Genomic DNA, 25,912 nt, shown 5'->3' with positions numbered 1-25,912 from the left:
TGTATTGTGCATATAGATCTTGAAACTCTTTAGTGACATGGATGATATCATGATCATCTAGATTCGGTTGAAGTTTGGTAGCACAAGGTTTAGATACCATAGTTTTAGATGCAAAGCCAAGCATAAAATAGTCTAGAAGATAACTTGATGTTGAAACTATAGGAGGTAGAATATTCACTTGCCAAGATATTAGAGAGAGATTAAAGTGACTTGTCAAACAATATGTCCAAGAAACTTACGACATGAATGACTCAAGTCAATAGCTAGGCAAGATGCCCAAATAGCCAAATAGATAGAGCAAGCAGGGTGACAAGTGAACAACTCTCCAACCCAAGAGTGTAGTCAAGAAATCAAGGCAACCATTTCAACAAAAGGATAACTAGAAAGCGAACATAGACCATGAAGACAAAAAAACCAAGAGCACTAAGACCAAAGAGCCACTTTAAGCATGTTCCAAAACTAGAGACATAGCAGATCAAAGTCAAATGATGAGACTCCCCTTAGCATGCAACACAAGAAAAAATGTTTGCATTTGATGTTTTGACTTGGTTGACAAAGTTTGACAATAGTTGATAGCATAGCAAGTTTGATGTTCAAAAGCAATTTCTTTCCAAACAAGATAGTGACACATGGAGTATTCTTCAAACAATCAAGCAAGGGACAAAGCAACCTTGCATGATACAAGCATATGTGACGTCTCAAAAGAATTTTCTAGAATTATCGTCATGTGTATGTTCAAAAAAAATTCATAGGTCTAGCACATTTGAGAACACATCAAGCAATATCTACCTAAAAGTCATGGTTCATTACTCAACAACTTGGCCCACACTTGATGCTCCTTTGCCTCACACCAAGTGGTTTCCCACAAGAGATATTGACTTTGTCATGGAAGTGCCATAAGCACAACCAAGGGAACACATATGGTGAGTGTAATATCTTGGGGTGATCCGGGTAGTCCACTAGGATCGATCCTTGCACCAAGAAGTTAAGAGGCTAAAAAAGGTAGTTACTAACTTAGGGTGTTTAGATAGGGCTTCCGTTCATAGTGTTCCTCTTGCTCCCAATTACGGGACACCTCACCTTGCGATGAGTAACCGATCTCGCAATCACAAGAGTACCTTAAGCATTCTTGCCTAGTGATCTCCCTATGGTCAAAATCCCATAAGCAATCACACTAGGAAAAGAAAAATACTATGTCTACCAAAGTTTTGTGTCCTTGGTAGCCTTGAGTTTATAGTGGGTTGGAAGAGCTAGGTAATCAGCTTGTCCCCACTTGGGTCGTTCCTCTCAGGTTGTCCGAGAGCAGGCCCTCTAAAAGATTCTAACTACACAAAGTGGATGAAATTTTGGAAGTCAAGATTTTTGGTTCACCACAAGGGTGAAGAGCATACTCTCCTATTCCAATCATTTTCTCTCAAACACGCCAAGAAGATTTAGTTACCCCTTGCTTTTGAAACCAAATGGCAAGTCAAGATTTCTGATTCACCACAAGGGTGAAGAGCATACTCTCCTATTACCAAAAGACTCCAATCACAAGTTTTATGTGCCTATGAAAAATGAACAATTAGTCAATGCCGCACATGAAAATAAAAAAAAATTTGGGTTTTTATGCTTTGGGCAGCCCTGCAAACAATGTTAGTAGCCCTTGCGCATTTGAAGCTTTGACATGCGTTCTTTTTATGCAATGTTTCAATTTTTTTTTCATAAGGATGGCAACCTATAATCACAACTTGTTAGCACCAAAAGTTAGTATAAAAAAACATAAAAATCTGCAATAAAAAGTGGTGAGTTTCCTCAAAAATGCAATTTATCTTCCAACCAAGTGCATGCAAAGAAAGTGCAAGTTAATCACAAATGCTCTCATTTTTACTCTTTGATTTTGACCTAGTCAACAAGATTGGACTTTTTTGCTATGATTTCGGATTTAAAAACAAAAATGAGAAGAAGAGACCCCTACTAAAAATCAAAGAGCTTTCCAAAAATGCAAGAAATTTTAAAAAATCTCTTCATTTGCGCTCTATAGATCAATTTTGTCAAAACAGGATAAATTTATTAAATCGAGTTTTTGATCTTTAATACGACCTCAAAATTCAAAACACAAAGAAAGAACCCCCATTAAAATTGAAAACCCTTTCTGAAAATGTAAGTTTTTTAAAAAAATTTGCTGATTTGCAATCAGAAACAACTTTTTATGAAAAATAAAGAAAAACTCATAACTCTCAAAAATCATGTCAAAATTCTTTGAAAATTGGACTAAAACATTTTGAGAATATACCCAACCTAGAAAAAAAAAATTAGAACCAAAATCAAAGCGGTTTAAAAGATATGATCAAATCTTTAAACCAACTAAGTTTTTGGCCTTCAAACCAATTTACTTATGGGTTGGCCTTAAAACAAAAGTGATAATTCTACAAAAGAATTTGATTAGATCCAATATGCTGCTGTAAAAAACCAGAGATGAAAAAAAAAAGCAAATGGAGCTAGAAACTTGATTCAAGCCCCACGGTGGGCGCCAAAAATTTACACTCGAAAGTGTCCCACTCTAAACCCTTCTATCCAAACGATTCCATGAGTTCGGAATGCTTGGATGCCGGCTTAGAGCTCCCTATCCATGGAGTGCAAGAGAATGTATTTCAAGTTCAAGGGCTCTTAGATGAGCCTTAGAGATACTCTTCTTGCTAGTAAACCATACAATGGGAGGTTCCAAAGACAAGATGCAAGAATGCAAATGTCCCAAGGAGTTCCTCAAGAATGCAATGCAACTAAAGATTAAACTAGAATGAATATGAAAAGTGCAGCTATTCTAAGCATGGATGAGAGTGTTACAATACCATTATTAAGCTATGTGAGATAGATTATTGCAAAATAGAAGCTAAACTAACATGCAACATGAATCTAAGCTAAAATGCTATGGTATGAGAGAATGTAGACAAGAAATAGACGTTCTCCACAAAGCTCCAAAGAAACCTGTTAGAAAACCTGCAGCATAACAATATTCAAAAGATGGATTGATTCTTTGAAGGGGAAAGCTCTCTACCTTTTAAAAATGTACGGACGGTGGAGATCAAGATGAAGATGGTGGATGATCAACGGTTGAATTCGAAAATAGGAGTGATCCATGTGCACACACAAGTCAACCAATAGAATATAAGTTGACTTGTCACATAAGACAAAAAGTCTCACAAGCCTTTTCTTTTAATTGTAAAATAGAAAAAGGACTTTATGTGTGCACTTTAAGTGGGTTAGAAGAATGGGGTCTTTTATTTAATTAAAAGGGGACATGTTCTTTTAATCAAATAATGAACTTAGGATAGCATAGTCAAACTATAGGTTATAATCAAATAAATTGATTATTAGCAATTTGGTCTAGATAAATGATTAAATTAATTTAGCCAAAATGCTGAGAAGGGGGCTAATAGTCTAGATGACCATTTTTATGTGATTACACCGCCATCTTCAACAACTTTTCTTCGAACACATGGTCAAAGGTCTACCTAACATCAACTTTTCTAAGGGTGATTGTTCCTCATGTTTAGTAGATATACATCTTCAGAATTATGATAAAGAGAAGTCTTCAAGAGCTCCAGTTGTTCTTTAGTTGGTTCACATGGTTTTATCAGGTCCTTTTGCAGTGACTTCAATTAGCCAAGGCCACTACATCCTTACTTTTGTTGATGGATTTTCAAGATTCACATGGGCCTACTTCCTTCATCATAAGAGTGAATTGGTTCATAAGCTTCAAGCCTTTAAGACTCATGTTGAACACAAATCAAGGAAATCCATCAAGGTTCTATGGGTGGATAATAAGAATAGATATATGGACAGAAGACTTAAGGACTTTTACAAGCTTGAGAAAATCAATCCTCAAAATCCATTAGCATTCAGTCAACACAAGATAGATGTTGCAACACTAAGGATTAGGACTCTCAAATCCATAGCAAGTTGCATGATAAAAGCTAAGTCTCTTGGTCCTACATTAGAAGTTAAGTTGAAGCCATTAGTAGTGTCACTCACGTACTTAATAGGTCTCCTCATAATGCCCTAGATGGGAAGACTCATTTTGAGGCATGGTGTTGTAGAAAACTAGTTCTGAGTCACTTCAAAGTCTTCAGTTATCCAACATGGGTTAACCTATTACTAGGGGATGCAAGGCACTATCACCTAGGTCTTCTACTTTCATCAATTATGAAGACAATCCTAAAGCTTATAGACTTATGGATCTAGAGATTCATGAGATCTTTGTGGAGAATGATGTTTATTTTGAGGAAAATTCATCCATATTATCCACTAATCCTTTCCACTCCTCATACATTGTGGAAACTGATAGTGACACCAACGATAGTGCTTCAATAGATTTAGACCCATGGGATTCTATGGACAGTTTTAGTGAGAGGTCATGACATTAGTCTAGTCCACATTCTTATATTTCCATAGTGAAAGGTCCAACATAGCATGGTACATCTTTTCTTCTAGCTCCAACTTCACTTGATGACTACATAGTAGACATTGTAGGTTTTTTCATTGAGTCACACACCACAAATTTGGGAGATAGCCTTTATGATTTACATCTTCTCTTTGATGAAGATGATCCTTCTATAGTTGTTGTGAGGGCTCACTCTGACCCTCATGTCCATTCTCTACATGATCAATCTTTATAGGTTGGCATGATTATGGATCCTTATGAAAAATAGTTGTCAGAGGTCTCTTTATCAATTGAGGGTATATATGATTCATTGGAACAAGTTCAATAGACATCCTTGCCAAATTTTCATTCATTATTTTTAGCACAATTGGAAGGGGTGAACATCAGCATCAACACAAGGATACTTGAACAGGTTTTACGACTTCCATACATCTTCAATATTGCACCTTCACCATTATTTCTTCCAAAGGGGACAAACATCATCCAGCACTCTTGGACTAGCTTCTTCCTTGGAGCAGCACTCACTGGTCAAAATTCTTCATTGGGGGGTGGGGGGGAGGGGGGACTACCTTGTCTCTCTTCCTCTTATTTCTTATGGAGGGGAATTTTTCCTCTTATGAGGTCTTGTTCCTCTCCTTCTTCACTTTTGTATATACTCAATGTATGTCATAATGGGAGGGTCTTGATTACTCCATCCATCCATGCATCCTTTTTCATCTATCTTTTTGGGGGAGGGTTTTCCCCATGAGGTTTTCCCTATTTCTCCACTTTTTGAGAGATTGCATTTTCACTATGTACATGGATACCTAACATGGCCTAGTAGCTGAGACCCATTATGCATTTCATCCTAGTTTTTGTAAGCTTAAGGGCATTCCCCTAAGTTGCACTTAAGGGGGGTGTTAGTGTAAATATGTATTTACTATTTAGACTTACTTAAGTTTACTTAGGTTAATGCATATTGAATGAATATATCATCATTCTAATCATGCTCTCTCTTTCTAGTCTATAGTTGTGCTTGTGTTTGAATTCTTAGTTCTTGGGTGAATTTTCCCCAAGGAAAATTCTTACAGGGAAGATATGCTAGAGGTTGTGAGCTTTCATTCTAAACTAGGTATGCATGTCCAAAATTTTGTTTATAAAAGCATATCTTTTGCATGTTTCCATTGTTTGAAATCAGATCATAAGTCTAAATATTGCCCAAAGGCTAAAGAGGAAAAGAGTAGGAAAAAAGCAATTTCTAAATCAAGAAAGGAGAAAAAGATGTGGAGAAAGAAGGAAATTAAGGATAGGTCTGAGAATCAAGAAGGGAGGGTGGGAACCCCTATTAAATAAGTGCATGAACCAGATCAAAATGGATCAAAGGAGGGCAAGGAGGTTGAATAAATGGCTCCTGCAATGCTTGATCCTCAAACCATAGAATCATATTAGATTGGACCCAAGTTGGGTAAGGAGGATGAACATCTAGTTTCTCAGGCCATAGAGAGGGCTATCTTAGGAAAGGAATTGATGGTTATAGAGTTGGTTGTTCCCCAAATTTATAAGGGGATAAATGAGTCTTCAAAGGGAGATAAATGAATTGAAAGGGAAATATTGAAATCACCACGTCAAGAGGAAAGGGTTCAGTGTGTGATACCTCTACAAGAAATTATGATTTCCTCTCCAATGGAGAGGAGGGAGGAGAATAGATTGATTGATGAATTGGAGGTAGTGAGGGAAGCACAAGAATTTTAGGGAACCATAGGGGTCACCTCATCTTCTACAAAGGGGCATTATGATTCTTGTAATTTGGAAGAGAGGCTTATGGACATGGTCAAATTTTATTCTATTGGTAAGATTTCAAGAATTGTGGAATGGCTTGATAATAACAAGGGGAGTGAGATAAAGACAAAAAAGAAGAATAGTAGGGCTCCTTCCCCTGTGTCACTAGTAATTACCAAAAGATGGGTAAAAGTGGATGTGGGAGTAAAGCAAAAGCTAGCAGGTAGAAAGAGTTCAAGCCAAGTTGTGCAAGAGGAGACTAGAAGAAATCTGGCAAATCGAAGCAAAAGAACCATTTTGGAATGCTCTGGTAAAAATAAATGAAGATAATATCATGAAATATAAGGGGCCTAAATAGGACCCATAAGTAGGAAGTAGTTAGGAATATGATTAGAGATCAAAGACCTGATTTTATGCTAATCCAAGAAACAAAAATGAAGAAGGAAATTTGGATAAGATTTCCTTTAGTAACACCATGGCTAGTCAAGCCACCAACTCTGAGGGTGCCTCAGGAGGCCTACTTACTCTCTTTAACAATAAATTTTGTATTGTTACTTCTTTGTATAATGAATGGAATATTTTCTTATATAAAGTGTTCCATAGGAATAGCAATTATTCCTGGTTTCTTTTGAATGTGTATTCCCCAAATACCAAAATGAAAAGAAAGGATTATTAGATGAAGCTTTGTTCTATTATTCAAAATAGTAATCTCAATAAGGGTATAATAATGAGATATTTCAATACTCCCCTTACTAATGAGGAAAAATTAGGAGGTTTGGCCCGAATTTGGATAGCAAGTTGGATATTTCAAACTTCATTAATAGTTTGGCTCTACTAAATGTTGATCTCTCAAGTGAGGTTTACACTTGGTCTAATAGGAAAATTAGGAGGGAGTGTATCTAGGTTAATTTGGACCATGCTCTCATCACTCAAGTTTGGTTGAATTCCTTTTCCTGTAAGCTCTCCCTTCTCCCTAGAGTTGGGTCTAATCATTCTCCCATCTCCCTTTTGGTTGCTACTATTGAGGCTAGGAGAAATTGACCTTTTGGATAGAATCTCCTCTTCATGGAATATTGAGGTGGAAGGGACTACTATGTTTAGGGTTTCCAAGAAATTGAGTAATGTTAAACACAATATTAAAGTCTAGAATAAGATGGATTTTAGACATATTTTTCAAGAAAAAGAGGAAAAGTTATATAAGTTTAGTAGTATTTAGGATATTATCTAGAAGGAAGGATATAATGATCAAAATAGGAGTACAGACATGTCAATTCTCTCAGATCTACATAACATTATAAGCAGAGAAGAGAACTTTTGGAAACAAAGATCTCATGTTAATTGGCTAAAATAGGGCAATCAAAACACAAGATTTTTTCACATTTCCACCCTTAAGCATAGAGAAAATAATAAGATTTTAGGGATTAAGAAGGGCCTAGCTCTTTTGACAAAAGAAAATGATATTGTTGCTGAAGCTATTTCTTTTTTCTCTTCTCTTCTTTCCTAGCACCCCTTGTTATCTATGGTGGATTAGAATGAAATTGTTTCATCTCTTCCCCAATTAATTCAACCACATCACAATAAAATGTTGCAGGCAATTCCTAAGGCTCAGGAAATTAAACAAGTTTTGTTCTATATTCTAGCAGATAAAGCCCCTGGGCCAGATGGTTTTCCTATGTTCTTATTTTAGGTATATTTGGAGGTAGTTATGGAGGATGTTGTCAAGGTGGTGCAAGAATTTTTTGGTGCCAGGAATCTCCTTAAAGAACATAACTCTACTTTTTTGGTTCTCATTCCTAAAGATCCAAGGGTAGATTCAATGGATCAATTTAGGCCCATTAGTCTTTATAATTCTTTCTACAAGATCATTTCAAAGGTGTTGATGACTAGAATTCTTAACATTTTGCCTTTGATCATATTCTAGCAGTAGACGGGTTTTGTCCCTGGAAGATAGATCCTAGATTCTATCATATTGCTTCATGAAGTTATTCATTCACTGGAAGCGGGTAAAAGAGAAGGTTTCCTTCTCAAGTTTGACCTATCCAAAGCCTATGACTGAGTGGACTATAATTTCCTTGGTTCTATTCTCCAGGCTTTTTCTTTTGATCATGAGGTACATAAACTCATTTCTCAACTTATTTCTACTTCTTTTCTTTCCATTCTGATCAATGGCGCTCCTTCTAATTTTTTCAAACCTTCAAGACATTTATGATAGGGGGGTCCCCTATCTCCTATCTTGTTCATTATCATGGTTGAGTGTATTGGTAGGTTGATTTAGAGAAAAAGATAGGATGGTATATTGAGAGGTATTAAGCCTTCTTCAGGACATGTTACTTTTACTCATCAACAGTTTGTGGAAGACACTATTATGAGTGGGGAAGATTTAGTTTGGGAGGCTAAAGAGGTAATGAAGGATTTACTAGATCTGTATGTTAGGGGATTAGGCCAAATTATTAATTGGGTAAAAAGCTTAGTTTTCTTTATTAACACTACTATTGAAAGACAAAGGAAGATTGTTGGGATTCTTGGGTGTGGGGTTGGGAACCTCCCAACTAACTATCTTGGTCTACCACTAGAAACTAAGCTACCAAATTAATTCTAGAATGGAATTATATTAGAAATTCTTTAGAATAACTGAGATGGGGGTGAATCATTTATTCAAGGTTTGAATGTCCTAATAATAAAAAAATCACTAAATATAGTGAGCCCATTCAACTAACCATTCATCTAAGCTAAACATTCTTCTTAGCAAGTTACTGATAAATCAACATGTAGGAATAAGACATGAAAGATCAACACATAACACAATGATTTACATGGAAACCCAATTTGGAAAAAGCCACCAATAACATGCTACTCCTTTCTCACACTTCTAAAGTGATGCCCTCTGAAAGGCCTACCCTATTAAAGGCTACAACACACTATTAAATGTGACATGATTAGAGGATTTAAACCACCATGTTAGAAGTGGGCCTAGTTAAAGGACTTTAGAACATTCACTTTGAATGTCACCCTATTAAAGGATTTACAAAATGGCTCTTAAACCAACCTAAGTCCATAGGATTTTTTGCTAACTAATACAATTGCTAGAGAGTAACAATAAGGACTTTTGATATAATATAACTCACAACATAACTTGTAGATTTTACATCTCAATTCAATTCACAAATTTTCTTGGCTTTTAGTCTTACAACTCTAACAGCTTGTCCTTCTTTCAAGTTTTGTCTCCTTGAGTCTCTATTCTCATTTTTCCAATGCAGTCACCTCTATAGTCACCTATCGAAGCAAAGTCTATTGAGGCAGAGTCTCTATGCTCTATTCCTCCTTCTTGATGCCTTCTCCTTGACACCACACACACTCTCCAACTAACCTATTTTCTTTTTGATCTATAACTCCTTAAATAGAAGTCTGGAATACTTTTCCTACTCTAATCTTCCCACTCTAATTTGGGATTCGAATGGATTAGGTAAGATATAATGAATCTTCCCCTAATCTTATTTCTTCTAGAAACATCTTGTAGAATCCTTCCATATTCACCTAAAAATAGTTTATCTAGAATCCTATACCACCAGCTCATCATCCTTATCTTCCATCTAGTTCACAAAATTCAAGATAACAAACTTATCAACTCAAATCTGGCAAATCTTTGACTTTTCAAATAATATAGCAACTCAGCACTGTTGACTTTCTAATGCTCGACACATACTATGTTACTCGGCACCTATTATGGATTCACTAGGCATCAACTAAGTTTTACTGATGCTCAGCACCTATTACATTTTCTCTAGCTCAACACCTAAACTTTGCTTGGCACCTTCTATGTGACTCAGCACACACTAGATTTTGCATTTGCTCAGCACTTACTGATAATCTACTCAACATGAACTAACTTGCTCGGCACCCACTAATGAATTTATTCAAGCTTTACAGATAGCTTTGTTACAACTTATTCTTCTAGAGTTTCTAAATGTAGTTGATGGGGACACTACCCAAGCACAGAATGGACACAACAAGAAAGGAAAAATTTTATAAACTATGAAAATATGCTAGTACACTTAGTGTAGAGAAATAGACTCCAAAACACTCCCTATGGGCTTACAATAGCATAAATTTGGAGATAAATTCTTCTCCCAGTACCTTCTCTCAAACTCCACTCCGAACTGCCTTTTACAATGCCAAAAATGTTCTTAAATAGACCCTGAAGGGTTAAGGATTAGGAATACATTCTAGAAAGTGCTAGTAGGCATCCACTAACCAAATAGAAGGCTCTAGAAGTTACATTAGAAGTCTGCATAAAATTAGAAGAATCCAAAAACGGTAACACAACTTTCGGGAGGCATAACTTTTGAACCGTAGCTCCAATTGACGAACTGTTTACATTTTTAGAAAGCTCTCGAAGCACTGTATAGCCCTATGGACCAGCTTCTCTCATCCCCCATTTTTTGGACCTATTTGAGGTCATTTAATTCCCATAACCTGACTTCAAAGCATTCTTAGGATGTCTCCAGAAATCAAAAAATTGTGATAACTTTCAAACCGTGGGGCCTTTTGACCTGATTCTTTTTCTGGAATGCTCTAAATTACAATGACAATTTTTTACTAATTTACACCTTCTAGTTCACCAAAATGATGGCTCAATAGCATACTCCTATTTTTTTGACATTTACACGTATCCCAAGGTGATTAAAAACTCTATCTTAGAACATCAATAGTGGAACTGTGAGAGTTGGAACCTTTATTTGACCCAAATGGGTATCCAGAAATGAAAACACCTAAAATAGAAACTAAGTCTAAGTACTTTTTTGGGTGACACGGGATTGCACTTATACCTCTGGATGCTCCTGCATTAGTAGCCAACCTCTATATCTTCAAGTGTATTATCAGTACATCATTTTACCATTGTCTTAACTGATCCTTGTACCTCATTACAAAACCATAACTCAACCTTTCCCTTAGGTGCTTTTGTTACATCTTATTTATTAAATCCTCTTCATCAATCAACTAAGTGATAGTACTTGGATCTTATAAGCAATTGTCATTCTAGCAAATAGCAGGTTTGACATCAGTGACAAAACAATGATTGAAAACATTCTTTATCAACAATCTCCCTTCTTCAATAATGATATTTTCAATCAAATTTTAACAATCTCCCTCTCTAGCATTGATGGCAAACCAAACTGATCAACCAAGTTATCAAAATGCTAACTAGGTTAAAATAGTAAGTCAAATGCCAAAAAGAAAACTTTGTATCCAGAAGATATTCATATCTATCAGCAACTTCTCTAAATTCTAAGCAACTTTGAATCTCTCCCTCTAAATTCTATAAGACTTCCTCTTTCTAAGTATTAGGGATATCTCTTTTGCTGATACATTGTCTTCTTTTTTTGTTCTACTTCCTCTCTAATATTGTCATCCTGATTGATTTCTATTTGTGTCATTTTCATTCTCTTAGTTGCTATTTCCTTTTCTCCTTCCTTTTTTCTATTTCTCCCTCTACACATTTGATCCTGTAGATTTGATTAGTTTTTGCTATTTCTCCCTCTTTGACAACAATGCCAAAGACATATTAGTATAGCACCTTAGCATTCCAATTTCTCCCTCCATCACCTTGCTTGTTACTAATTTGGAATTTTAGTATTTTAATTACTTCAAGAAAAACCTAAAGTATCCTCTGCATCACTTTATATCATTTCAGCAATCAACTCATTTGATGCAGGGCAGTTTGTTGTTACTTAAGTAGCCTTAGATAGGGGTATCTCCCCTAACTTACCTCTAAGATACTCAAATGCATATTTAGGTAATGATTTTGTGAAAATATAAAGAATTTGTTTCTTTGAGTTGACATATTCCATCTTCACTTGTTTGTCTTCCACCAGTTCTCTATGTATAGTGATACTTTATTGCACTATGCTTTATTTTGGTATGCATCACAATATTCTTTGATATGTTGGTGGCACTTGTGTTATCAAAATAGAGTATCATAAGTTTAGTTATCTCTTTCTTCATACCTTTCAACAGGAGCTTGATCCATACAATATTGGTGTAGTTGATGGTAGCAGCAACATACTAAGGTTCAATTGTGGACTGTGAGGTACAATTTTTCTTTTTCTAGTCCAAGTGACTAATATTTTACCTAAGAAGAGTGGTACTCCACTGGTGCTTTTTCTGTCATCTATATTACCTCCCCAATTTGCATTAGTGTAGGCATTCAACTCAAACTTTTCAGTCCTCTTGTAGTATAAGCCAAAGTCATTTGTTCCTTTTGGGTACCTCATTATTCTTTTTACTGTCATAAGATGATTTTCTCTTGGGTTTGCAAAAAATCTTGCCACTATTACAATAGATAATGCAATGTCTAGTCTACTTTGTACAACATATTGTAACTTTCCAATCATTGATTTTTCCATTGTCTGATTTACTTCAGTTGATTCATCATTCTTGGATAACTTGTGTCCTATTACCATTGGTGTACTAACTAGTTTTGAATCTTTTAAACCAAATGTTTTGAGAATCTACTTGATATATTTTGATTTGGTCACAAATATGCCATGGTTTAGTTGATGTACTTGCAATCCAACAAAGAATGTGATTTCCCCAAATGTTGACATTTTAAACTCATGTTTCATCTAATCAACAAAATATTTGCATAGTGCATCTTTTCCTCCAAATATTATATCATCAACAAAAATTTCAAATATTACAATGTCTTTACCTTTTTCTATCCTGATATACAGGTTGATGTTTTCATCTGTTCTCTCAAATCCTATCTTCACAAGATATTTGTGAAGTCTCTCATACCAAGCTCTAGGCACTTGTTTCAAACCATAGAGTGATTTATGTAGTTTGCAAACCATATCATTTTTTTTGTCATCAAAAAATCTCTCTGGTTGTTCTATATAGACTTTTTCTTCTAGTATACCATTTAGAGAAGTAGACTTTACAACCATTTGATAGACTTTAAAACCTTTGTAAGTAGCATATGCAAGTAGAGTTCTTACCACTTCCATCCTTGCAATAAAGGAAAATTTTTCCCCATAGTCTAGTCCTTCTTCTTGAGCATAACCTTTATAGAATAATCTTTCCTTATTTCTTGTGATCTCACCATTCTCATTTAGCTTGTTTATAAATATCCACTTGGTAACAATCACATTCTTTTCAGCTAGTCTTGGAACTAAAGTCCAAGTTTTTTTCTTCTTTATCTACTCAATCTCCTCTTCCATAGCTTTACACCAATCATCATCTAGTAGTGCATCTTTTACTATTTTGGGTTCAATCTTGCTCAATAGACATGATTCATTTCTTAGTCTATTCATTGTCATTGGTCTGGCTTCCTTGTCACCAATGATTTGTTCTACAAGGTGATGTCTTCTCACATACTTGGATAGCCTTGGTTCTTTCCTTGTTTCCATGTTTGGTATTTTAGCTTCAGAGTCACTGTTCACATCTCTTCCAAGTATCTCATCATCTCTTTCATGTGTACTAATTTAAAAATTAGAATGTGCATTATCTTCATTCTACAACTCAGCTTTTGAATGCAACTCAACAATCACTGGTTGTGACTCGACAGATACTGAAACTTGTTGTTGATTCCCAATTTGATTGGCAGCTTCTTCTTTAGCAGGCATTCCTTCATAGAAGTATACAAAGGATCTGTACTCTTATGGTTTCTTGGATCCATCAACTTGAACTTTTGTATACTTATCAAAATTTATATTTTCACTTTCCACAATTTTTTTAGTGTTAGTATTTAAACACTTATATGCTTTACTTCTCGTGGAGTATCCAAGAAAATATACCTTCATCACTCTTTGCATCAAATTTTCCATTTCTAGAATTTTTAAGAATATAGCAATTACAACTAAAAACTTTGACATGTTTTATATTGGATGAGTAACCATACCATAATTCAAAAGGTGTTGCATTTTTACCTTTCTTGATTTGTACTCGATTCAAGGTGGAGACAATTGTTTCTCCATCATTAACATTTTGACATAGTCTATAACTGATCTATTCCTCCTTTTTGCAATATCATTATGTGGGGGAGTTCTAGGTACTAATATTTGTCTCTTAATTCCTTTATCATTACAAAATGTCTCAAATTCTTTTCATGTAAACTCTCCTCCTCTATCAAATCTTAGGCACTTCAAACTCTTCAATGTTTCTTCCTCAACCTTGGCCAAATACCACTTAAACATTTGAAATGCATCATATTTTTTCTTTAAGAACATGACAGTCATCATCCTAGAGTAATCAGCAACAAACAACATTATATATATGTCTCCTTTGTAGCTTTGCACTTCTAATTGACCACATAAATTAGTATGGACTAACTCTAGTACTTCTTTGGAAGTATAGGTTTTTCTTTTGAAACTTGACTTGGTCATCTTTCCTAGCTAATACTATTTGCACATTGTATTGTCAAGCTTCTCAATTTAGGTAAAACTCTAACTTTCTTCATTTTTTTTATGCTAATCATATTATCAAAGTTGACATGGCATAGCCTTTTATGCCATAGCCACACATCATCAAATCTTACAATAAGACAAGTAGCATCCTCCATATCTAGGTAAAACAAATTACTCCTACTTTGGTCTCCTTTTCCTATCATATTTCCATCAATGTCATAGATTTTGGCAGTTTTGTTTCCAAATTCTACTTTGCATCCTACATTGCCTAATTGTGACACACTTAGCATATTGTAGTTCAATCCTTCAACATAATATGCATTATCACATAAAATTTTCTTTGTAAGCTTAATTGAACCTTTTCCTTTGATTAGACATGGAGCATCATTTCCAAATCTAACATTATTTCTATCATATTGAGTTAAGGTAACAAACTTACTTTTCTCTCCTATCATGTGATGTGAGCATCCACTATCTATGATCCACCTATCATTCTTGTTTACACAGGTTACCAGTGTTGTTGCCTCATCTTCATCTAACTCATCCTTCATAGCTACATAGACTACCTTATCATTTTTCATCAAAATTCTCTTCTTCAACAATGTAACACTTTTTGCATTTGCCTTTTCAATCTCTGCCATCATCTTCTCTTCTATTCTTCTACTTGTTGCCTTCTTTGTAGTTCTTTTTCTATGTGCATCTTGCAGCAATATGTCCTACTTCATTGCAATTATAAAAAATGATAGGCAACTTACCTTTGAATTTAACTTTGCCTCTATGAAATCTTCTAGCTAGCAATGCTTCCAATTGTTCCACATCTTCTTCATCTATGTTGATATCACTGGATGCATATTTTATCTTTCTTTTCTTCTTCTTTGGTTTCACCTCTTCAGTGTCTTTCAACAATAGCTAAGCCTTGAAAGTAGATTCAAGATTCTTAGGTCTGTAGTTATCAAAGTTGGATAACTCAAATGCAGTAAGTCTCCCCACTATACCTTCAAGAGCTAGCTTGTTTCCTAGTATGCATCTCAACTCTTGGATGAATGATACTCTAATAGCATAGATGGAGAGAAAGGTTCTTAAGACTTTTCTAATGACAATTTCTTCTTCTAAATGACCAACCAAACTTCTTATTGCACTTACTAATTCCTTTATTCTAGACACATATTGAGCAATGTTCTCACCTTCCTCCATTCCCATGCCATCATACTTTCCTCTCAAGCTTTCTCTTTTTTCTCTTTGGAAATTTTGATCTCCTTCATAAATATATCTTAAGGCTTTACACATCTTGAAAGTAGAGGTACATCTATTGATGTCATCAAATTTAGCATAGCTAAGAGCAAAGGAAATCTCCAGCATTGCCTGATTGTGCTCCTTCTTTTTCTTCATATCTTCTGCAATAGGGACACCTGTTGGATCAGCATGTTCTAATTCAATTGAGGTTTTTGCATGATCACCTATTGATCCAAGGTGTAGCTTCATTAAAATTTTCCATGTAGTGAAGTTATCTCTGTTGAGCTTGGGAACTTCTCTCTTGGACATCTTGATCTTTCTACTTCTAGTACCTTTAAACCAAATCAGCAGATGACTCTGATACCAATTGTTAGAAATGTTTTAGAATAACTGAGAGGGGGGGTGAATCATTTATTCAAGGTTTGAATGTCCTAATAAAAAAAAATTCACTAAATATAGTGAGCCCATTAAACTAACCATGCATCCAAGCTAAACATTCTTCTTAGCAAGTTACTAATAAATCAATATGCAGGATTAAGACATGAAAGATCAACACATTACATAGTGATTTATGTGCAAACCCAATTTGGTAAAAAACACCAGTAACATGCTACTCATTTCTCACTCTTCTGAAGTGATGCCCTATGAAAGGCCTACCCTATTAAAGGCTATAACACACTGTTAACTATGACCTAGTTAGAGGATTTCAACCACCCTATTAGAAGTGGGCATAGTTAAAGGACTTTAGAACATTCACTTGGAATGTCACCCTATTAAAGGATTTACAAAATGGTTGTTAAACCAACCTAAGTCCATATGATTTTTCCCTAACTGATACAATTTCTAGAGAGTAACAATAAGGGCTTTTCATCTAATATAACTCACAACATAACTTGCAAATTTCATATCTCAATTAAATTCACAAATTTTCCTATCTTTCATTCTCTATAGCTCTAATAGCTTTTCCTTCTTTCAAGCTTTGTCTCCTTAAGTCTCCATGCTCATTGTGTCAATGCAATCACCTCTATGGTCAGCTATCGAAGTAGAGTCTATCGAGGCAGAGTCTATGTTATATATTCCTCCCTCTTGATACCTTCTCCTTGACACCACACACTCTCTCCAACCAACCTATTTGCTTCTTGACTTATAACTCCTTAAATAGAAGTCTGGAATACATTTTCCACTCTAATCTTCCCACTCTAATTTGGGATTCGAATGGATTAGGTAAGATACAATGAATCTTCTCCTAATCTTGTTTCTTCTAGAAACATCTTGTAGAATCCTCTTGTATTTTCCTAAAAATAGTTTACCTAGAATTTTGTACCACCAGCTCATTATCCTTATCTTCCATTTGGTTTACAAAATTTAAGGTAACAAACTTATCAGCTCATATATGGGGAATCTTTGAATTTTCAAATAATGTAGCAACTCGGCACTATTAACTTTTTGATGCTTCGCACATACTGTGTTACTTGGCACCTACTATGGATTCATTGGGCATCAACTAAGTTATACTGGTGCTTAGCACCTATTACATTTTGTCTAGCTTGGCACCTAAACTTTGCTTGGCAACTTCTATTTTACTTAGTACACACTAGATTTTGCATTTACTTGACACTTGCTGATAATCTACTCTGTATGAACTAACTTGCTCGGCACCCACTAATGAATTTAGTCAAGCTTTGCATACAGCTTTGTTACGACTTATACTTCTAGAGTTTCTAAGTGTAGCCAATTTCTATATCTTCAAGTGTATTATCAATACATCATTTTACCATTGTCTTAACTGATTTGTGTACCTTATTAAAAAACCATAACTCAACCTTTCCCTTAGGTTCTTTTGTTACATCTTATTGATTAAATCATCTTCATCAATCAACTAAGTGATAGTACTTGGATCTTATAAGCAATTGTCATTCTAGAAAAGATCACGTTTGGCATCGGTGACAAAACAATGATTGAAAACATTATTTATCAACAATCTCCCTTCTTTAATAATGATCTTTTCAATCAAATTTCAACAAATTCTTAATAGGTTTAGTAAGAAGTTGGTAGGTTGGAAAGGTAATACTTTAAGCCAAGATGGTAAATGTCTTCTAGTGAAATCCACACTTCAAAATCTCCCAATGTATGCTCTAAATCTCTTTGGGATTCTTGCTTAACATGTTGATAAAGTGGAAAAGATCTAGAGAGATTTTCTTTGATTTGGGCTTAAGGATCACACAAGATACCCTCTTGTGGCTTGGGATAATGTTTTCCTCCCTAAGAGTTATGGAGGTCTTGGAATAATTAAACTAAGACACCTTAATAAGGCTCTTCTAGCTAAGCATATATCTAGTGCATTTTCAAAATCTTGGGGGAATAGAGAGATGTTTTAGTGGAGAAGTATATTAGAAGGCCTTCTCAAAGGTTTCTGCTAAATGATCCTCACAATTCAAATGGCTTGGTCATTTGGAATGGTATTCTTAAAGCAAGAGACCTGGCTAATTCTAAGACCAATTGGAAAGTGGGAAATGGTGAAGACATCCTATTCTAGCATGATAACTGGTTGATTTAGGGTCCTCTCTTAACAATCCTATCTATAACAAATGGGCTATTACCTACATTAGGCAAATTGGAGTGAAAGTAAGAGAGTATAGAATGGATCAAGGAAGGAGAGATCTATCTTTCATTTTGAATGATCTCAAGCCTATAATGGTGATGTTGAATACAATGATCTTGAACAATAAGAGGGATGAATTAATATGGGAGGATAATACTAATGGTTTCTACTCAGTGGCATTGGGGTATAATTCCCTCTGGAGCCTAAAGGAGAAACCTCCATAGGCTAAAGCTTGATTGTCTGGCCTTACCCCTAACATTAACATATTTGTCTAGTTAATGTTACAAAATAAAATTCTCACCTTGGATAATATGGAAAAGAAAGGTTAGTATATCTCAAATAGATGTATTCTATGTAAGCATCATTTGGAGTTAGTGAATCATATTTTTATTCATTGTCCATACTCTATGGAAGTTTGGGAATTGCTCATTAAGAAATATGGAGTTGGTGCAAGCCAAATAATGTCTTGGAGTTATTTTTTCAATGGGATAATATGTATAAAGGAACCAAAATTTTCATGCTATAAGCTCCTGGACTTTGCCTCACTTTTGTTGGGGAATATGGAAGGAGAGAAATAATTGAATCTTCAGAGACAGGTAGGTACCTACTTATGTGCTTGTGGAAAAAATCAATAGCACTATGAAGAAAAATTTTCAAATAAGAAAGGGAGGAGATATTGAAGATAAAATAGGAATAAGGAAAAGGAAAATGATCGGAGGACAAAAAGACAGGAGGTGAAGTGGAAACTCCCACCTGAGGGTTGGCATAAAGCCAACTTTGATGGAGTGGCTAAAGGGAATCCTAGTCTTTTTGGATGTGGAGGAATAATTAGAAATTTTCATGGTAGTGGAGTTGTTGCTCTTGCCTACCCCCTAGGTATCCAAACAAATCATTTTGTTGAAGCCAGTGCTACTCTCCACACTATTAAATTAGACCTAGATGTTGGATTCAAAATATTATGGCTAGAGGGGGACTCAAATAATATTATCAGATGTATTATAGGGAGTATTCATCCTGCATGGACAATTGCAAATATAATCGAAGAAATTCATATAACATTTGGAATATTTGAACATATTTATGTTAGCCATGAGTACAGGGAGGCTAACTCAGTGGCTAACTAGTTTTTCAATGAAGCAATAAAGAAAGAAATAGTGATGATATGGAACACTAGAGGAAATATTCTGATAGATGCAAAAAGCCTAATCAATTAGGAGAGGATCTAGGGAAGTACGGGTGAAATCCTAAGTTAATTATGGAAATTAATATTAGTATGGGTAAAAGCCACCACAATAATGGTAAATACGGATGGAATAGGTGGGTGACATTTATTGTGTCAAATTGACATGCTTTGTGGGTTGTCTATTTCCTTTATCACTTTTACGAAATCAAAAGACAAAGCGGTGAAAAATAAAGTGGTTTTATATAGAGTATCCAGAGGATTCTAAAAGGGAAATAGAGGAAGGCATTTATGAGAATTGTAAATGTTTAGGCTATAGAGATGGTGGGTAAAAGGAGAAGGAAAGAACCAGTAGGTGAGGCGGACAAATGGAAGCAAAGAAAAAAAGTTTGGGAGAAGCTTGAAAAGGGTGGAATTGCAAATTATATCACCAAGATTCATGGATACGATCTAGTAATAACCAATCTTATGGTCAATTGGTGGAAGGATAGTAGGGTCAAAGTGGATGGGGTGTCATATCAAATTACTTTGGATGTTATTACTCATGTTACTGAAATTCCAAATGAGGGGTTAAAATTGTACAGAGACAAAAAGGTGTCTGCAAATGTAGTTAGGGACTTCCCCAAGAATATAAAAGAGAAAAAGGAACTAGTGAAGAGTGAGGCCTACTATGAGATGGATTCAATTAAAAAACTTTGGAGGTATGTGCTCAGAGTCATTATTAAATATATATCTATGGACACTAAATTTGATAGGGTTAGAACCCATCACTTTGTTTTACTTAATCATTTTCGTTATGGGGTTAAGGTTTCCTTTCCATTTTATTTGTATTCTTCTATGAACAAGAGAATTTATAGGCACAAGAACAAACCCACTTCTAACCCAGCCCTACATGAGCATTTACTGCTTTTGATTTCTGAACATTTTAAAGCTCAATCTAGAAGTAAAACCCTGGCTTAGGTTGGGGTTGCCTCTAAGGACACAGGGAGTTCTAACTTCTTTTTAGACTTGAAAGAGATTCAAAGTATTACCTTAGAGGAAGATGAAGCTCTGAATTCATCTAGAAAGAAGGAAAGGGGTAAAGATAAGGATACACCTACCCCCATAGAAGACTCCATGTAGGAAAAGTTCCAGAGGCCTTGGGCCAAAAATTATTGAACAAGGAGAAGAGTAAAATAATGAAGAAGGTGAAGACATGGATACATATGAGGAGAATAAGTGTGAGGAAGATGAAGATAGGGAGGAGCCAATTGAAAACCCTAGGAAGAAATAGAGGAGGATGAAAGAAGAGGACATACCTATAGAGGGGAAAATTATTTATGTTCTAGAAATTTTTGTGCTTCCACCCTCTCTAAGTCTCCCTCGGGAGTACAAAAAGGAAAAAATAGAGGAAGGAAGTGCTGAGGTGGTTATTAAAGATAGGTGTCTTCCATGGAAAAATTTTAATCTCAAAACTTCAAAGATGGGGATTGTAAGAGAAGCCATGAATCTGTAAATCCTAGAAGAAAAAGAGGGAAAGGTCTAGATGGAGGATCTTATTGATCTAGCACTGGTGGTTATAACTGATAATGCGAGGGAAGTGGGATTAACCTACTTAATAATGCAAGAAATAGCATGATAGATAATTTTAGATCAATTAAATGATTATTTCATGAACTGAAGGAGGTTAAAGAAAGAATGGGATAGCTGGAAAACCAAGGAAGAAAATTGAGAAATGGAATGTCATAAAAAATTTGGACGCTTGCAATCATAACATAGCTAACCAGATCATCTTCATTCTGAACTCTCACAATGAAAACATTGTTACTCTTACTGGAAAGTTGAAAGCTAGAGGTCTTCTGGAGGATAATGAGGAAAAGGATAGAGAAGAAGACAAGAAGGATGATGAAACCATCATGGACATATCCCATAGCCAATTGGATAGGACTTTCTTGAAGAAATAGGAGCAAATGGCTGAGAAGTGTCAGAAAGCCTATGAAGTTATAGAAACAATATAGGACCTTGCAAGGAAAGCAGAGGAGTAAGGTCTATCTATATTTTTCCTTTAATTTTTTGGTTTCTATAGGTTTTTTGGCTTGGCTTTTTGTCTATCTTTCAAACTAGCCTCTTGGTTGGCCGTAGTACTATTTCTAGGCTTTTGTTGTTTTATTTATACCCCTATGATATGTAACAACTTTTGGATTTCAGGATCCCTATAAAACCTATTTTTCTTATCAAAAACTACAATTTTTTGAGTGTTTTATAGCTAAAAATATCAAGTTCTAGAATTGAATTTCACAACAAAAAGGTCAAGATACATGATAATGATGGTAAGCTAATTGGAACTAGTGAGAAGACAAGAGGTAACTTATTCTATCTAGACGTATTAGGAGAAACGTGTATATTTGCACAAAAAGAAGATGTTTGGTTATGGCACAAAAGGTTATGTCATGTGAAGTTTGATCATTTGGTGAATATCAGTAAGATGAAGAAAGTGAGAGGATTGGAAAAATTGAAGAAGCCTAACAATGCTATGTGTAAATAGTGTCAATTAGGAAAGATGACCAAGTCTATTTTTAAGAGTAACACATATACTACTAATGATATTTTGGAATTGGTTCATACTGACCTATGTGGACCTATTGGTGTAAAAAGTTACTATGGAGATTAATATTTTATTCGATTTGTGGATGACTACTCTAGAATGATGATAATAATGTTTCTTATATTTAAATCTAGTTCTTTTTAGTTATTCAAGTGGTATTTAGTTAGAGTTAAAAAAAAACAATGAAGAGTCTAAAGTGTTTGAGATCTGACAAAGGTGGTGAATTCATCTCACATGAATTCAATACATTATATAATTATAGAGAAATGAAAAGATAGATGTCAGCACCAAGGACCCCTCCTCAGAATGGGATAGCTAAAAGAAGAAATAGATCAATAATGGACTATACAAAAACACTAACAATGGGGAAAGGCATATCTTAGAAATATCGGAGAGAAGCAATTAGTACTATTGTCTATACCCTAAATAGATTTCAAGTCAAGAAAGGTACAAATGTTAAACCTTTTAAACTATGGTATGGTTATGCTCCTAGTGTTAAATATTCCAAAATCTTTTGAAGTAGATGCTATATACTGAAAGATAATAGGAATGGAAAACTTGATGCAAAGAGTGATGAAGGCATATTCTTAGGTTATTTCACAAAAAGAAAAACTTGTAAATGTTAAATTCTAACACTAACAAAGTTGTGGAAAGTGCAAATGTAAGAGTTGATGAGTTTGCAGAAAAAGGTGATGCTTCATGTAATGAAGAACTTGAAGCCTATAGTGCATTCATCTATGTTGATGATGCTCCCAGCACCCAAAATGAACAGACAAGTCAAGCTGTAAGTTCCCATCACATAGGAAATGATGGAATGCAAATGCAAATTTCCAAATAGAAAAGAGTTGTGCTGAGAAACAAACTGAAGATGTTGAGTCATAGATAGGCAATGTTGACCATCAGACAGTGAATTCCAAGCATTCAAAACTAGAACCAGAACCAGAACAAGAAAGAGGAAAAGAGCTAGAGATTATTTTTCTAGATGAACCTTAAGAAGAACCAAGAAGAAAGCTATCTGTATTAGAAAAATATGTGAGAAGACATCATAAACCTAATCAAATCATTGAAGATTCCAAATCAAGTGTGATGACAAGGAGAAAACCCAAAGGTGACACATGCTTATTATGTGAGTTTGAGCCTTAAAAAATAAAAGATACTTTAGACAATGAAGATTGGATACAATCTATGAATGAAGAAATTGACTAGATTGAGAAGAATAATAATTGGACCTTAGTGCCAAGACCTAAAGACAAAAATGGCATTGGGACAAAGTTGGTTTTTAGGAACAAGCTCAATGAAAATAGTGAAGCAACAAGAAATAAAGAAATATTGGTATGCAATGGTTATGCACAAGAAGAAGGAGTTGACTATGAAGAAACTTTTGCTCCTATGGCTAGACTTGAAGGAGTCAAAACTCTATTTGCATACTCAGCTTACAAGAATTTCAAGGTATATCAAATGGATATCAAATCTACATTTTTAAATGGTATAATGGAGGAAGAAGTATACACTAGATAGCATGAAGGATTTGTAGATCCAAACAAGAGGAACATGGTATGTAAACTGAATAAAGCTCTTTGTGGATTGAAGAAAGCACCAAGAGTATGGTATGAAAGGCTACATAACTATTTAGTAAAAATTGGTTTTGAGAGGAAAAATGATAACAATAATCTATATTTGAAGAATGGTAAGAACAATGAAGTATTGTTATCTGAGATATTTGTTAATGATATCATATTTGGAGGAAGAGAAGCATTATGTAGATCATTTGCTTTTGAAATGAAAAATGAATTTAAAGTGTCTATGTTTGGTGAAATCAAATTCTTTGTTGGACTACAAGTATGTCAAATAAAGTTTGGTATTTTCATTTCACAAACCAAAAACATCAAGGAAATATTGAAGACTTTTTGTATGGAAGACTCAAGGCTAGTGAGCACACCTATGTCTACAGTACATAAGCTATCTAAGAATGATGATTCTACTAATTCTAAGAATGATGATTCTATGATAGGAAAATTGCAATATGTTGTTCACAATAGACTAGATATTGCATTGGCAATTGGGATAGTTGCTAGATTTTTAGCAAATTAAAGAGAACTACATGATGGTTGTAAAAAGGATAATGAGATATCTAAAGACTATGGATTATACTACAAGAGAAGTGATAGATTTGAACTGAAGGTTTTCACTAACTCAGGTTGGGAAGGAAATATTGATGATAGGAAAAGCACTAGTGGAGGTGCATTCTTCCTAGGAAAGAGATTGGTGTTATGGAAAAGCAAGAAACAAAATTGTATTTTCAAAAACCAAAGCCAAGTATGTGGCATCTTCAACAAATTTTTCAAATATAATATGGATTAAGCAATTATTGAAAGGCATGCAAGAAGATATTATATATCCATGAGTTATCTATTGTGATAACACAAGTGCTAGTAATATTTCAAAGAATCCAGTGATGCACACTAAGACAAAGCACATTTCTATCAAGTATCACTACTTGAGAGAATTAGTTCAAGACAAAGAAGTGAAGCTAGAATATGTGAATACAAAGGAACAAATTGCTAACATACTCACACACTAGTACATTTGAGACCATTTTTTGACCATTATTAGTCAAAATTTTGACCCAATTTTCGACCAAACTTCGACCAAAATTGACCCACCCATTGGTCAGAATTTTTTTGGTCAAAATTTTGACCAATACGTTGGTCGAAAAACTCCCATAGCCTTGGTGCAAGTTTTGGCAGGAATTGGTCGAAATTTTGACCAATGAAGGTCAAAAATTTCAACCAATAAAGGTAGAAATTTTGACCAATGAATGTAGAAAATTTTGACCAATAAAGGTAGAAATTTTGACCAATGAAGGTAGAAAATTTTGACCAATGAAGGTAGAAATTTTGACCAATGAAGGTAGAAATTTTGACCAATGAAGGTAGAAATTTTGACTAATGAAGGTCAAAAAATTTGACCAATAAAGGTAGAAATTTCTACCAACGCTTAGGTGTAAATTTTTTTTCAGGCATTCTATAAAACAGTTCACATGCCTTGCGTATGATATGACATTTTGTATGCATCTTGCACTCTCTCATCCGGCTGATGATGGATTACGAGAGTGATCTGAAATGATGATGCTAAAAAACACACACAATCAAATCCAAAACGAACTTGCATTACAAATGGATTGTGGAAATTTGATATTGTTAATTTTGCATGCATGTCTACCAGGACAATCACAACTTAAACATATAAAAATATGTTTAAGTTGTGATTGTCCTGGTAGACATGCATGCAAAATTAACAATATCAAATTTCCACAATCCATTTGTAATGCAAGTTCATTTTGGATTTGATTGTGTGTGTTTTTTAGCATCATCATTTCAGATCACTCTCCGTAATCCATCATCAGCAAGATGAGAGAGTGCAGGATGCATGCAAAATGTCATATAATACACAAGGCATGTGAACTATTTTATAGAATGCCTGAAAAACATCGACAGTAACTAATCAAACTATCGTAAACACCAACACTAACTAATATGCTTCTTCATTAATATGCCTAATACAATAAGCAAACTTGGCAACTATGCACAGCAAGTTATATGCTAAAAGGAAATCATTTAGGAGATACAGAATTTGAGCAACCATATGTTAAGATTCAAAAACCTCATGCCAAACAGATATTGGTACTGATCAAATAGCTAGAAAGAAGGAGAAAGGGCAACATCATGCC

The sequence above is a fragment of the Cupressus sempervirens genome, chromosome 11 (genome assembly GCF_028749045.1).
Source record: "Cupressus sempervirens isolate cs-2001-9-10 chromosome 11, ASM2874904v1, whole genome shotgun sequence".
Classification (NCBI taxonomy): domain Eukaryota; kingdom Viridiplantae; phylum Streptophyta; class Pinopsida; order Cupressales; family Cupressaceae; genus Cupressus; species Cupressus sempervirens.
Note: the sequence above shows the minus strand (reverse complement) of the source record.